The sequence below is a fragment of the Haliotis rubra genome, unplaced genomic scaffold (genome assembly GCF_003918875.1).
Source record: "Haliotis rubra isolate DU_JTF1 unplaced genomic scaffold, ASM391887v1 Scf457, whole genome shotgun sequence".
NCBI lineage: Eukaryota > Metazoa > Mollusca > Gastropoda > Lepetellida > Haliotidae > Haliotis > Haliotis rubra.
The window spans coordinates 119,727-132,735 of record NW_025767143.1 but is presented as its reverse complement, the minus strand read 5'-3'; the positions used below and the strand labels follow the sequence as shown (position 1 = coordinate 132,735).

General features: G+C 40.1%; 1 protein-coding gene across 1 annotated transcript in view; it reads right to left on the bottom strand.

The window, feature by feature from the left end:
• The window catches only part of LOC124290110 (adenomatous polyposis coli protein-like), a 96,401-nt gene that overhangs the window by 81,777 nt on the left and 1,615 nt on the right, over positions 1–13,009 (bottom strand). Inside the window, 1 exon segment of the mRNA XM_046726805.1 lies at positions 5,032–5,061. The gene's annotated coding sequence lies outside the window, so the exon portion shown is untranslated.

Sequence of the window (13,009 nt, the reverse complement as noted above, 5' to 3'; positions counted from 1 at the left end):
ATTATATCCAGAATGGGTAACAGAGATTTATTGACATTATATCCAGAATGGGTAACAGAGATTTATTGACATTATATCCAGAATGAGTAACAGAGATTTATTGACATTATATCCAGAATGAGAAACAGAGATCTACTGATTTATTGACATTATATCCAGAATGGGTAACAGAGATTTATTGACATTATATCCAGAATGGGTAACAGAGATTTATTGACATTATATCCAGAATGGGTAACAGAGATTTACTGACATTATATCCAGAATGGGTAACAGAGATCTATTGACATTATATCCAGAATGAGTAACAGAGATTTATTGACATTATATCCAGAATGGGTAACAGAGATCTATTGATATTATATCCAGAATGAGTAACAGAGATTTATTGACATTATATCCAGAATGGGTAACAGAGATCTATTGACATTATATCCAGAATGGGTAACAGAGATCTATTGACATTATATCCAGAATGGGTAACAAGAGATTTATTGACATTATATCCAGAATGAGTAACAGAGATTTATTGACATTATATCCAGAATGAGAAACAGAGATCTACTGACATTATATCCAGAATGAGAAACAGAAATCTATTGACATTATATCCAGAATGAGAAAAAGAGATTTATTGACATTATATCAAGAATGAGAAACAGAAATCTATTGACATTATATCCAGAATGAGAAACAGAGATTTATTGACATTATATCCAGAATGAGAAACAGAAATCTATTGACATTATATCCAGAATGAGAAACAGAGATCTACTGACATTATATCCAGAATGAGAAGAAATCTATTGACATTATATCCAGAATGAGAAACAGAGATTTATTGACATTATATCCAGAATGAGTAACAGAGATTTATTGACATTATATCCAGAATGAGAAACAGAGATCTATTGACATTATATCCAGAATGAGAAACAGAGATCTACTGACATCTATTGACATTATATCCAGAATGAGAAACAGAGATCTACTGACATTATATCCAGAATGAGAAACAGAGATCTACTGACATTATATCCAGAATGGGTAACAGAAATCTATTGACATTATATCCAGAATGAGAAACAGAAATCTATTGACATTATATCCAGAATGGGTAACAGAAATCTATTGACATTATATCCAGAATGGGTAACAGAAATCTATTGACATTATATCCAGAATGAGAAACAGAAATCTATTGACATTATATCCAGAATGAGAAACAGAAATCTATTGACATTATATCCAGAATGGGTAACAGAAATCTATTGACATTATATCCAGAATGAGAAGCAGAAATCTATTGACATTATATCCAGAATGAGAAACAGAGATCTACTGACATTATATCCAGAATGAGAAACAGAGATCTACTGACATTATATCCAGAATGCGAAACAGAGATCTACTGACATTATATCCAGAATGCGAAACAGAAATCTATTGACATTATATCCAGAATGAGAAACAGAAATCTATTGACATTATATCCAGAATGGGTAACAGAAATCTATTGACATTATATCCAGAATGAGAAACAGAGATTTATTGACATTATATCCAGAATGAGAAACAGAAATCTATTGACATTATATCCAGAATGAGAAACAGAGATTTATTGACATTATATCCAGAATGAGAAACAGAGATCTACTGACATTATATCCAGAATGCGAAACAGAAATCTATTGACATTATATCCAGAATGGGTAACAGAGATTTATTGACATTATATCCAGAATGGGTAACAGAAATCTATTGACATTATATCCAGAATGAGAAACAGAAATCTATTGACATTATATCCAGAATGGGTAACAGAAATCTATTGACATTATATCCAGAATGAGAAACAGAGATTTATTGACATTATATCCAGAATGGGTAACAGAGATTTATTGACATTATATCCAGAATGGGTAACAGAGATTTATTGACATTATATCCAGAATGAGCAACAGAGATCTATTGACATTATATCCAGAATGAGAAACAGAGATTTATTGACATTATATCCAGAATGAGAAACAGAAATCTATTGACATTATATCCAGAATGAGAAACAGAGATTTATTGACATTATATCCAGAATGAGAAACAGAGATCTACTGACATTATATCCAGAATGCGAAACAGAAATCTATTGACATTATATCCAGAATGAGAAACAGAAATCTATTGACATTATATCCAGAATGGGTAACAGAAATCTATTGACATTATATCCAGAATGAGAAACAGAGATTTATTGACATTATATCCAGAATGGGTAACAGAAATCTATTGACATTATATCCAGAATGAGAAACAGAAATCTATTGACATTATATCCAGAATGGGTAACAGAAATCTATTGACATTATATCCAGAATGGGTAACAGAAATCTATTGACATTATATCCAGAATGAGCAACAGAGATTTATTACACATGTGTTCTGATTGTTTATGAGATAATTTTGGTTATTTGGAACAGGTGTTGTGTAACCAGGTGAAAGTTATTCAACAAATGTTGTGAAATCAAACAAGGTTATTCAATGTTAGTGACGTCATAATGCCGAACTACTTTTACAATCAGCTGATCGAGTGCAAGTGACCTTTTTGTTGCCACCTCGATATCTTAAATTCACATTATAACTACTCAAGCAGTTTTTCTCCAAAACTGTAAACCAAACAAAACGTTAGGTTTGTGGATAATTACAATCCAATTTCTGTGTACTGGGGATTAGTATTATTTTTCAATTGAATATTTTAAATTATTTACTTTCATATATAAAGTAGTCGTGACAAAGTTATCTCCCCTTTTGTTTCCATCCGCCATCGTCTGCTTGACTTGTCATCATGAATTACAGTCTCAATGTAACTGACTTTGTTTCTATAGATGGGAAGGACCGGGGAAGAGTGGAATCAATAATTCAGCCTTAAGGGACTTACAGACTCTACAACATGAAACTGGTTTCAGGAGAAATTAGGCAAGTACCTCGATTTCGATGCATGAAAATAGCCGAGACTCGAAGTAAACCAATGTCGCCAGGTTCATCTACCCTCTGAAGTGCTAAGAGATTTGATGAACGATGACGTTTTCGAAGAGCCATACACTTCTGACTATACAAACATTGATACTTAATTCGCTGACAACAGAAACGTGAATACAGTAAAAAAACCAAAATGTGACATGAAGTGTCTAGGATCGTTCATGGAGAGCAAGGGGGATTTACGTCCTACTGAAACCAATCGCCAAACATGAACTTTGTAACATCCTATGCTGTTTCGTCATCGGTGTAACTAAAACTGACGGCACAAACCACGAGCACTGTTTGAAGTCGATGATTTCAAGCTTTGACAGACACCTGAAATGAAGGAACTACGGTGAATGGCTGTATAGTGATTCTGCAGTTTCTAAGCTGACTGATGTTGTGAAAACAATACAGAAGGTTCTCACGAGTGAGGGAAAAGGAAAGTACCTAAACGTTCAGAAGCCCTGCCTGATGAAGATGTTGACAAACTTTGGCAAACCGGACAACTTTAAGCGAGATATCCCGAAGATGTATTAAATTCACTTTGGGGGATCAATACAACCTTCTTCGGAATCCGTAGTGTGAAGCCACACTATGACATGAAGTGGGGTGGCGTCTCCTTGAAGACTGACCGGGATGGAACTGAATTTCTTGAATTTCAGGAAAGACAGTCCAAAACTTATCAGGGCGACAGCAAAGATGGTGTTCAAAACGTAAGTCCCAAAGCTTGGGCTACTGGTGATGAACGTTATCCGGTTGCACCGTTCAAGCGATATAGCGAACTCAACACATGTACAATTCTAGGTCAATACTCCACACAAGTACAATTCTAGGTCAATACTCTACACGTACAATTCTAGGTCAATACTCCACACATGTACAATTCTAGGTCAATACTCCAAACAAGTACAATTCTTGGTCAATACTCAACACATGTACAATTCTAGGTCAATGTTCCACACATGTACAATTCTAGGTCAATACTCCACACATGTACAATTCTAGGTCAATACTCTACACATGTACAATTCTAGGTCAATACTCCACAAACATACAATTCTAGGTCAATACTCCACACATGTACAATTCTAGGTCAATACTCCACATACGTACAATTCTAGGTCAATACTCCACACACGCTACAATTCTAGGTCAATACTCTACACGTACAATTCTAGGTACAATTCTAGGTCAGTACTCTACAAGTACAATTCTAGGTCAATACTCCACACACGTACAATTCTAGGTCAATACTCTACACGTACAATTCTAGGTCAATACTCCACACATGTACAATTCTAGGTCAATACTCCAAACAAGTACAATTCTTGGTCAATACTCTACACACGTACAATTCTAGGTCAATACTCAACACATGTACAATTCTAGGTCAATGTTCCACACATGTACAATTCTAGGTCAATACTCCACACATGTACAATTCTAGGTCAATACTCCACACATGTACAATTCTAGGTCAATACTCTACACGTACAATTCTAGGTCAGTACTCTACAAGTACAATTCTAGGTCAATACTCCACACACGTACAATTCTAGGTCAATACTCCACACAAGTAAAATTCTAGGTCAATACTCCACACACGTACAATTCTAGGTCAATACTCTACACACGTACAATTCTAGGTCAGTACTACTCACAATTCTAGGTCAATACTCTACAAGTACAATTCTAGGTCAATACTCCACACACGTACAATTCTAGGTCAGTACTCCAAACAAGTAAAATTCTAGGTCAATACTTCACACATGTACAATTCTAGGTCAATACTCTACACATGTACAAATCTAGGTCAATACTCAACACATATCCACAATTCTAACCCGGATCTTTACAGGGTCTCTACATCAGATATCCACACCAATTCTAAGGCAAAAATCCACACATATACAATTTTAAGGCAATAATGAACACATTTGGAATTCTAGGTAAATAAATCTATTGGTTAAACAAATGAAAATTATGAAACAGAATTACATGTGGTCACCTTACCTTTAGTGACTAGTCCAGCCAGACTGGCTCCTGTAACAGAGAGACAATCTCATGTCAGGACAACAATAGACTATGACAGGTTGAGTGAGTGAGTGAGTTTAGTTTTACGCCTTACTCAGCAATATTCCAGCTATATGGCGGCGGTCTGTAAATAATCGAGTCTGGACCAGACAATCCAGTGATCAACAGCATGAGCATCGATCTGCGCAATTGGGAACTGATGACACGTGTCAACCAAGTTAACGAGCCTGACCACCCGATCCCGTTAGTCGCATTTTACGACAAGCATAGTCACCTTTTATGACAAGAATGGGTTGCTGAAGACTTATTCTACCCTGGATCTTCACGGGACCATGAGAGGTTGAAGTTGCTGACAAATGTAATAGAGATGTTGGGTTTTGTAAATACATGCTCATTTTTTTGAGTATAACATTTTGCAAGCAACAGACATCATAACATGTCATGGGTACAACTATCACACCTGCCTGTCTGTGTAATTACATAATGTGACAGAGACAGAACTCTGGTGCACGAGCCATAAATCAATGCGTTTTGTTTATGGTGTATAGCCTGATAGGTGTCAAGTTCAAATTGCAAGTTGTCAGTGATCGAAGTTGTGTATTCAGTGTTCACGAATGGTGTTTCAAAGTCACAGGACATTCGGTCCTGTAAGTTTCAGATGTCTGTCTGACCAATTGAAAATGCACAGGACCCATGGAATAAAATTAGACACACATTTCAGATTTAACATTTCTTATAATTGACATTGAAATTATTAACAAACATAAGATTTATAAACAGCAAACAAGTGTCACATGTCACATAAAGCAACTTCAGTCAAAGTCATTGTGAAATATACGGTCAGACACTGGGGCCAACGGGTTGTAGACTTCTGTCTGACCGTTGGCGAATCTACCGGATTTGTCAGAGGGTCAGACGCTATTTGTGAACACTGGTATTGCATATTGTCATTAGCAGACAGGCAGGCAGACACATTTTCACTGCGCATGCGCCATGAGCGTAGTGCAGCCCAGCGCAGCACAGCTGTTTGTTGAAAAAACTGTTCACCCCTGCTGGAGGTGAATTTAGTGAATCGTTTGAACTCCGATTCCGCAAGGGGGTTATTATAAGTTGAATTTGCATTTTTGATCATTTGTCCATAGCTTAAGGTATCAGAATCTGCAAGGTTGTGTTTTCGATTGCATGTGACCTTTAACATATGTACTAGTTTTTATCATTTGATCACATACAAAATTATTTTATTTTCTAATTATTATTATTGGACATTTATATAGCGCACATATCCACACATGCTCAAGACGCTTTTGTATGTTGCAGTTATTAGTCATGGTCACTTCTTGTAACTCTGTAGATATTGCAGGAATGTAGTAGATTTGAATGCATATATCCAGATACACATACCCACTGTCAGTATCAGTGTGGACCGCCGCCGTGGTGTAGTGGTTAGAGCGTCCGCCCGGAGAGCGGAAGGTCGCGGGTTCGATCCCCGACCGCGTCATACCAAAAAGACGTTAAAATATGGTACTTGTTGGTCCCTGCCTGGCGCTCGGCATTAATGGGTACAACAAGGACTGGTCGGCTCGGAGTCAGTATAATGTGTCTGAGTGGGGTATTCATGCTTCACTGCGGCATGGTATCTCAGTGGGCTAGCACTATAAAACCGGCTTCAGTCTGGGCTGGTACAAGCAGCCGCACATACACATACACGAGCATGCACGTCGTCATATGAGCGAAATATTCTCAAGCACGACGTTAAACCTAATTTCACCTCACCTCACCAGTATCAGTGTGTGTAAGGGCTGGGACGAGTCCCAGTTTTCAATTCGGGTACCTCACTCCCAATTAGACTACCCTACCCTGATACCCGTTATGTTAATTCATGACATCAAATTTCTAAGAAATGACCATATCTTTCCGCACAGAGTCTCAAATTGGGTCCAATGTTTTGAGATATCGTGTGTACATAAGTTTGAAATGAGGGCAAAGTGTTGTGGAGACCTTGAAAATAAGGTCAAGGTCACCCAAACTGGTGTCTGTGTAATCCCCAACCCCCTCTGCTAATGTAGGCTGTCACCAAGTTTGAAGATATTGGGTACAACAGTTCATGAGATATATCCTGCACAAGAATCGGAACGCATACGTACGGATGTTGCTGAATTAAGAGATAAACATCATGTGTTGGCCAATTTCCGGGTGTTATTGAGTATTTGAAGCACGAGAATTCATTTGGAGCCGACATTGTAAACACAGACGTAAAGCAAAAGGTCCGCATGCGTTTTGGTGTCTGCACTCATTGACATCGTGTATGGGTACAGCAGTGAAATGTCATCAGTCGGCCGTTTCGGCTGTCTCCCATGGTAGCATCTGGAACTGCTCATTTGTGACGTCATTCGGACTTTACGTCACAATATGATTTGAATGACGTCATCACAGCTGACGACGTAACAATACAATGGTGTGGGCGATGTTTGTACGTATTAATAAGTAGCGAATTTCCGGGAAATGAATACCATTCGATCATGTTTTTCAACCAATCAGATTAAAGAACACAGTTACTTTTGGTTTACAATACTTAGTCCCCACCATTCATTGCTGCGGCCGGGGACAACAAGAGGAATCCCAGGGACACACCACCATCAAATACGACTTCCTTTGGCAAAACAAACCTCTCTCATCTAAAACAAACATATACAGTCAGACCTCGTTAATACGAACACTTTGGTTTTTTAAAAAGAACGTTCAGATAGTGAAACGTTCGTACTGCTGAAACCACAGTATATGCACCGAGTTACTTCCCCTTGATGTCTTTCCTTACTATCGATACGTGAAGAAATCAAAACAAAACATCATAGACAATCACTGGACTTAGTACACATTGTTTCACTCACACATTTTACTTACAAAAGTAGTCTTTAATGGTGGGCTGCTGCAAAGGTTGTTTTAAAGAATTGAGCATGTCCATTGCTTTATCTGCATTTCGATGTCACCCTGGCACTCGTAGTACGTAATGATGTTACCCAGGTACAGTCTCATGTCTGTTAAAGACGGAGAGGTGACCGTGTCGTCTGCTTCCTCTTCTTCACTTTCAGTCTGATCATCTGCAGCTGTCCCCATCTCTATGATGTTCTCTGAAGTCAGCGAATCACAAGTTTCTTCGTTATCATCAGCATCAATGAAATCATCAGGCGACATGTTTTCATCATCAGACGGGAGGCGTTGAAGTTGCTTTTTCAAGTCGGCAAGCACGATATCATCTTAGAGATCATCAGTTTCACCAGTCTGGGATTCTTAACTTGGCAGAATTTCGACATGCTTGAAACAGTTCTTGATCGTCTGACAGGAAACATCTGCCCATGCAGATTTCACGAATCGCAAGGCTTCTCTTAGGTTTATACACTGGGGTTTGTTGTATTCAGCACATGCGATGAAATGTCTCACTAATGATCTGTTGTAATAAATAGTGAGTGAGTTTAGTTTTACGCCACACTCCGCAATACCTCAGCTATATGGCAGCGGTCTGTAAATAATCGAGTCTGGACCAGACAATCCAGTGATCAACAGAATGAGCATCGACCTGCGCAATTGGGAACCGATGACATGTGTCAACCAAGCCAGCGAAACTGACCACCCGATCCCGTTAGTCACATCTTACGACAAGCATAGTCGCCTTTTATGGCAAGCACATGGGTTGCTGAAGACCTATTCTATCCCGGATCTTCACGGGTCTTGTAATAAATAAGCTTTGTATGTCCGAATAATATCAGCATCAAGTGGCTGAATCCGGGATGTAGTGTTGGGAGGAAGAGAGTGAACGTTGACATTTGTCAGCTTCACATGTTTGCAATTGTGGCTGGCTGTATTGTCCACGAGAAGTATCACACAACGGCCACGTGACCTACACTGTCTATCAAAAGTTCTCAGCCAATCACAGAACATGTCAGAGGTCATCCACGCCTTCTTGTTGAAACGGTACCGAGCATAGATTTCTGGATTGAAGTCTTTGTCAAAACCAGCAAGGTCTTGTAAGGTCTTACATTGGAGCATAATGCAACTGTCACACTTTCTTTCGACTTCTTCACACCAGGTGTTTTCTTAGAGGAAAGTGTGTGATTGGGTCCAAGCTTATAAAACAAGCCGGTCTCGTCAAGATTGAAGATGTCGTCTTCGTCGTAATTTTCCAAGACTGATTTCAAATCTTCTCTACCATCAACTACTGCATTCCTATCAGCACTGGCAGCTTCTCCCTCATAATTTTGTTTCTTAATTTGATGATGAGATTTGAAGCGGTAAAGCCAACCGCGAGAATACCCAAAATCAGTGATTCCTAATTTTGAGCCCAATTCCATGCCTTTCTCAGTTAACATTTGGTCATTCACTGAAGCATTTCTTGTGTTCATTTCTGTCATCCAAAGATAAAGCGCTTCCTCTGATTAGGCATGTTTAGTATTTCGGTTTTCTTGTGACAGATGGAGAATCTTCAGAAATATCTAGCCACTTATCCTTACTTTTCCAAATGTCCAAGACAGTAGTTTTGCTGAGAGAATGACCGAATTCTTCGCCAAAATGTTTACTTAAAAACTCGAAACTTGCTTTAGGATTTCTTTCTTTGTATAGGCAAATTTCCATTTTTTGAGCAGCAGTAATTTCGAAGCGTTTACGCTTAGCAGGCTGGCTAGCCATAGTGAAAATGCATTGCTTTGTGAAATGTTTACCCGTACATATTCATAGCGGAATATTTAACAACACACATTGACACTTTTCACTCAATATATTTGGAGTAAAAGTTGTTAAAGTGTTAACTGGACTGGTTAGGCTTTACGATAAAGGGATCAAAGGGATGAGTCGCTAAACAAACCACGTGTCACTGTGGGTGGACCAGTCAGCAGCGCGGTCAACTTCAATCGTTCGGATTAACGCAGCTGTTTACAACTTAATTAGTCCAATCCGTTCCGACTGACCAGCGTTCGGAGGCGGAAACTGAATCATCGGACTAACGAGGTGTCAATTACATACAATATATAGGGAGATGGTTTGGTGCCCAGTGAGTAGCGTTCGTTAGTCGGTGGATTCGGATTAACGAGGACGAGATTACCACAGCCTTTCTGTACCACACACAGCTACAGATAACTTTTTGGGTCATTGAGTTATGTACCCGCTTGTATTCATCTCAATTGGGTATCCTAATTTTTGTCATTTTCCATTAATTGTAAAAATATAATAAAGTTTAAATCTTATTTCTATTTGACCTGTAATGGGAGAAACAAAAAGAAAGACTGCAAGCCGCCAAGTTCATGTGTTCAAACAGAACCTCTCAATATACCTCAATTATTTTATCTATGCACCGGTACTCAAGCAAACATTTGACAATTTTGTGTGTACACATGAAAGATCAAATATATTGAGTTTTTACAAAAATTCAAGTGTACTTGTACACAATAGACTTAGTAAGAATTGAATTTTCACATAAATATTTGCATAATTTACGCAGATACGCAGCTTATCTGTACCTCTGCCACAACTTTAAAACCCTGGACAAACTCGCCCACACAGCAGGGAAAGAAATGTTTGAAAATTCCGCACCAGAGGTAATTAGTGGCCCTGTCAGTACTTCAAAATAGCATTCATAGATTTACTTAACTATCAATACAAACTTCACTGGCCTCCAGGACCGCTGCAAACTTATCATTTTGTGGTCCTGACGATATTTTACTAGCCAGGGACCACAGGACCAGCGTAAATTTTCCACACAGAATATCTCAGCTCTTCTGTACAACATTACCCCCACTGTACAAACTCACCCACACTGTACAGGTACCTAACAAACTCAGAACCTTACCCACACTTTACAACCTAACAAACCCAGTACAACCTTACCCATCCAGTACAACCTCACCCACCCTGTACAACCTCACCGAACCTGTACAACCTCATCCAACTTGTACCTCACCAAACCTTTACAACCTCACCCACAATGTACATCACCCATCCAGTACAACCTCACCCACACTGTACCTCACCCAACCTGTACAGCACTCACCCAACCTGTACATCACCCACCCTTTACAACCTCACCTACCCTGTAAATCACCCACCCTTTACAACCTCACCTACCCTTTACAACCTCACCCACACTGTACCTCAACCAACCTGTACAACCTCACCCAACCTGTAAAACCTCACCTACCCTGTACATCACCCACCCAACCTCCCTGTACATTACCCACCCTTTACAGCCTCACCCACCCTGTACATTACCCACCCTTTACAACCTCACCCACCCTGTACATTACCCACCTGTACCCACCCACCCTGTACAACCTCACCCACCCTGTGTACCCATCCTCACCCACCCTGTACAACCTCACCCATCCTGTACAACCTCACCCACCCTGTACAACCTCACCCACCCTGTACAACCTCACCCACCTGTACAACCTCACCCACCCTGTACAACCTCACCCCCCCACCCTGTACAACCTCACCCACCCTGTACAACCTCACCCACACCCTGTACAACCTCACCCACCCTGTACAACCTCACCCACCCTGTACAACCTCACCCACCCTGTACAACCTCACCCAACCTGTACCCACCCACCCCTGTACAACCTCACCCACCCTGTACAACCTCACCCACACTGTACATTACCCACACCTGTACACCTCACCCACCCTGTACAACCTCACCCACCCTGTACATCACCCATCCTGTACAACCTCACCCAACCTGTACAACCTCACCCACCCTGTACATCACCCATCCTGTACAACCTCACCCACACTGTACCTCACCCATCCAGTACAACCTCACCCAACCTGTACAACCACACCCACCCTGTACCTCACTCACTCAGCAGTATTTCTGTAGATTCAGTCTCAGCATATGAACTAGAATACTGCGTACAGGGGCAAGGTATCAGCTGGAGTGAGTGAGTGAGTTAATATTTAACGACACATCGGCAATATTTCAATCATATCGTGACGTATCAGCTGAATATGGGGAGGGAGGCCCTATGTGATGCAGTTGTCAGATCGCCATGACTTCTGTGAAACCAGCATGGACACACAACACTAGATGTTTTCACATGACCAAATGAGTGAGTGAACATTTCCACCACTTTTAGCAATATTACAGCAACATCAAGGCAGGGGACACCAGAAATGGGCTTCACACGTTGTACAGGGATTTACAGGACGCGAATTCCTGCATCCTACACACAGAAACATTTACAATTGACACAACATAAATATAAGCGCATCCACAGGGACGCAGAAGAAGTCCAAATACTTTTTGTAAAAATTCCGATCAAGTAACACTAAGTTATCAAAGAGTTTGCTTCTAGCTGGGTTACGGAATGATTTGCAATTCAATTACTGTAACAAATAATGTGATGATCATGATACACAACACAATAACAGTATTAATAATAATATCTAAGTCTCTGGGACCCCCATTTTGTTGTCCAGGACCCCCATGTTGTTGTCCAGGACCCCCATGTTGTTGTCCAGGACCCCCATGTTGTTGTCCAGGACCCCCATGTTGTTGTCCAGGACCCCATGTTGTTGTCCAGGACCCCCATGTTGTTGTCCAGGACCCCATGTTGTTGTCCAGGACCCCAATGTTGTTGTCCAAGACCCCAATGTTGTTGTCCAGGACCCCCATTTTGTTGTCCAGGAACCCTGGAATTCAAGAGTAAGTGTCCTAGGAACCCTCAAATACAGGACTCAAAGTAAATCCCTGCATTGTACCTATTTTGGGAATGGAAGCCAGGCCTTAAGTAAGAGTGACAAGCAAGCAAACGTTTTAACCATTAGGCTACCCCTGAAGATCCAGACATAAGTTACAGTCTCCCGTTTTGAACATAATACATGATTGCAATATTGAAAAACTCGAAATATTAGCCGCCGAGCTGCATATATTGCCATTTCTTTCAAAATTGATGTCAGGAATTACCAT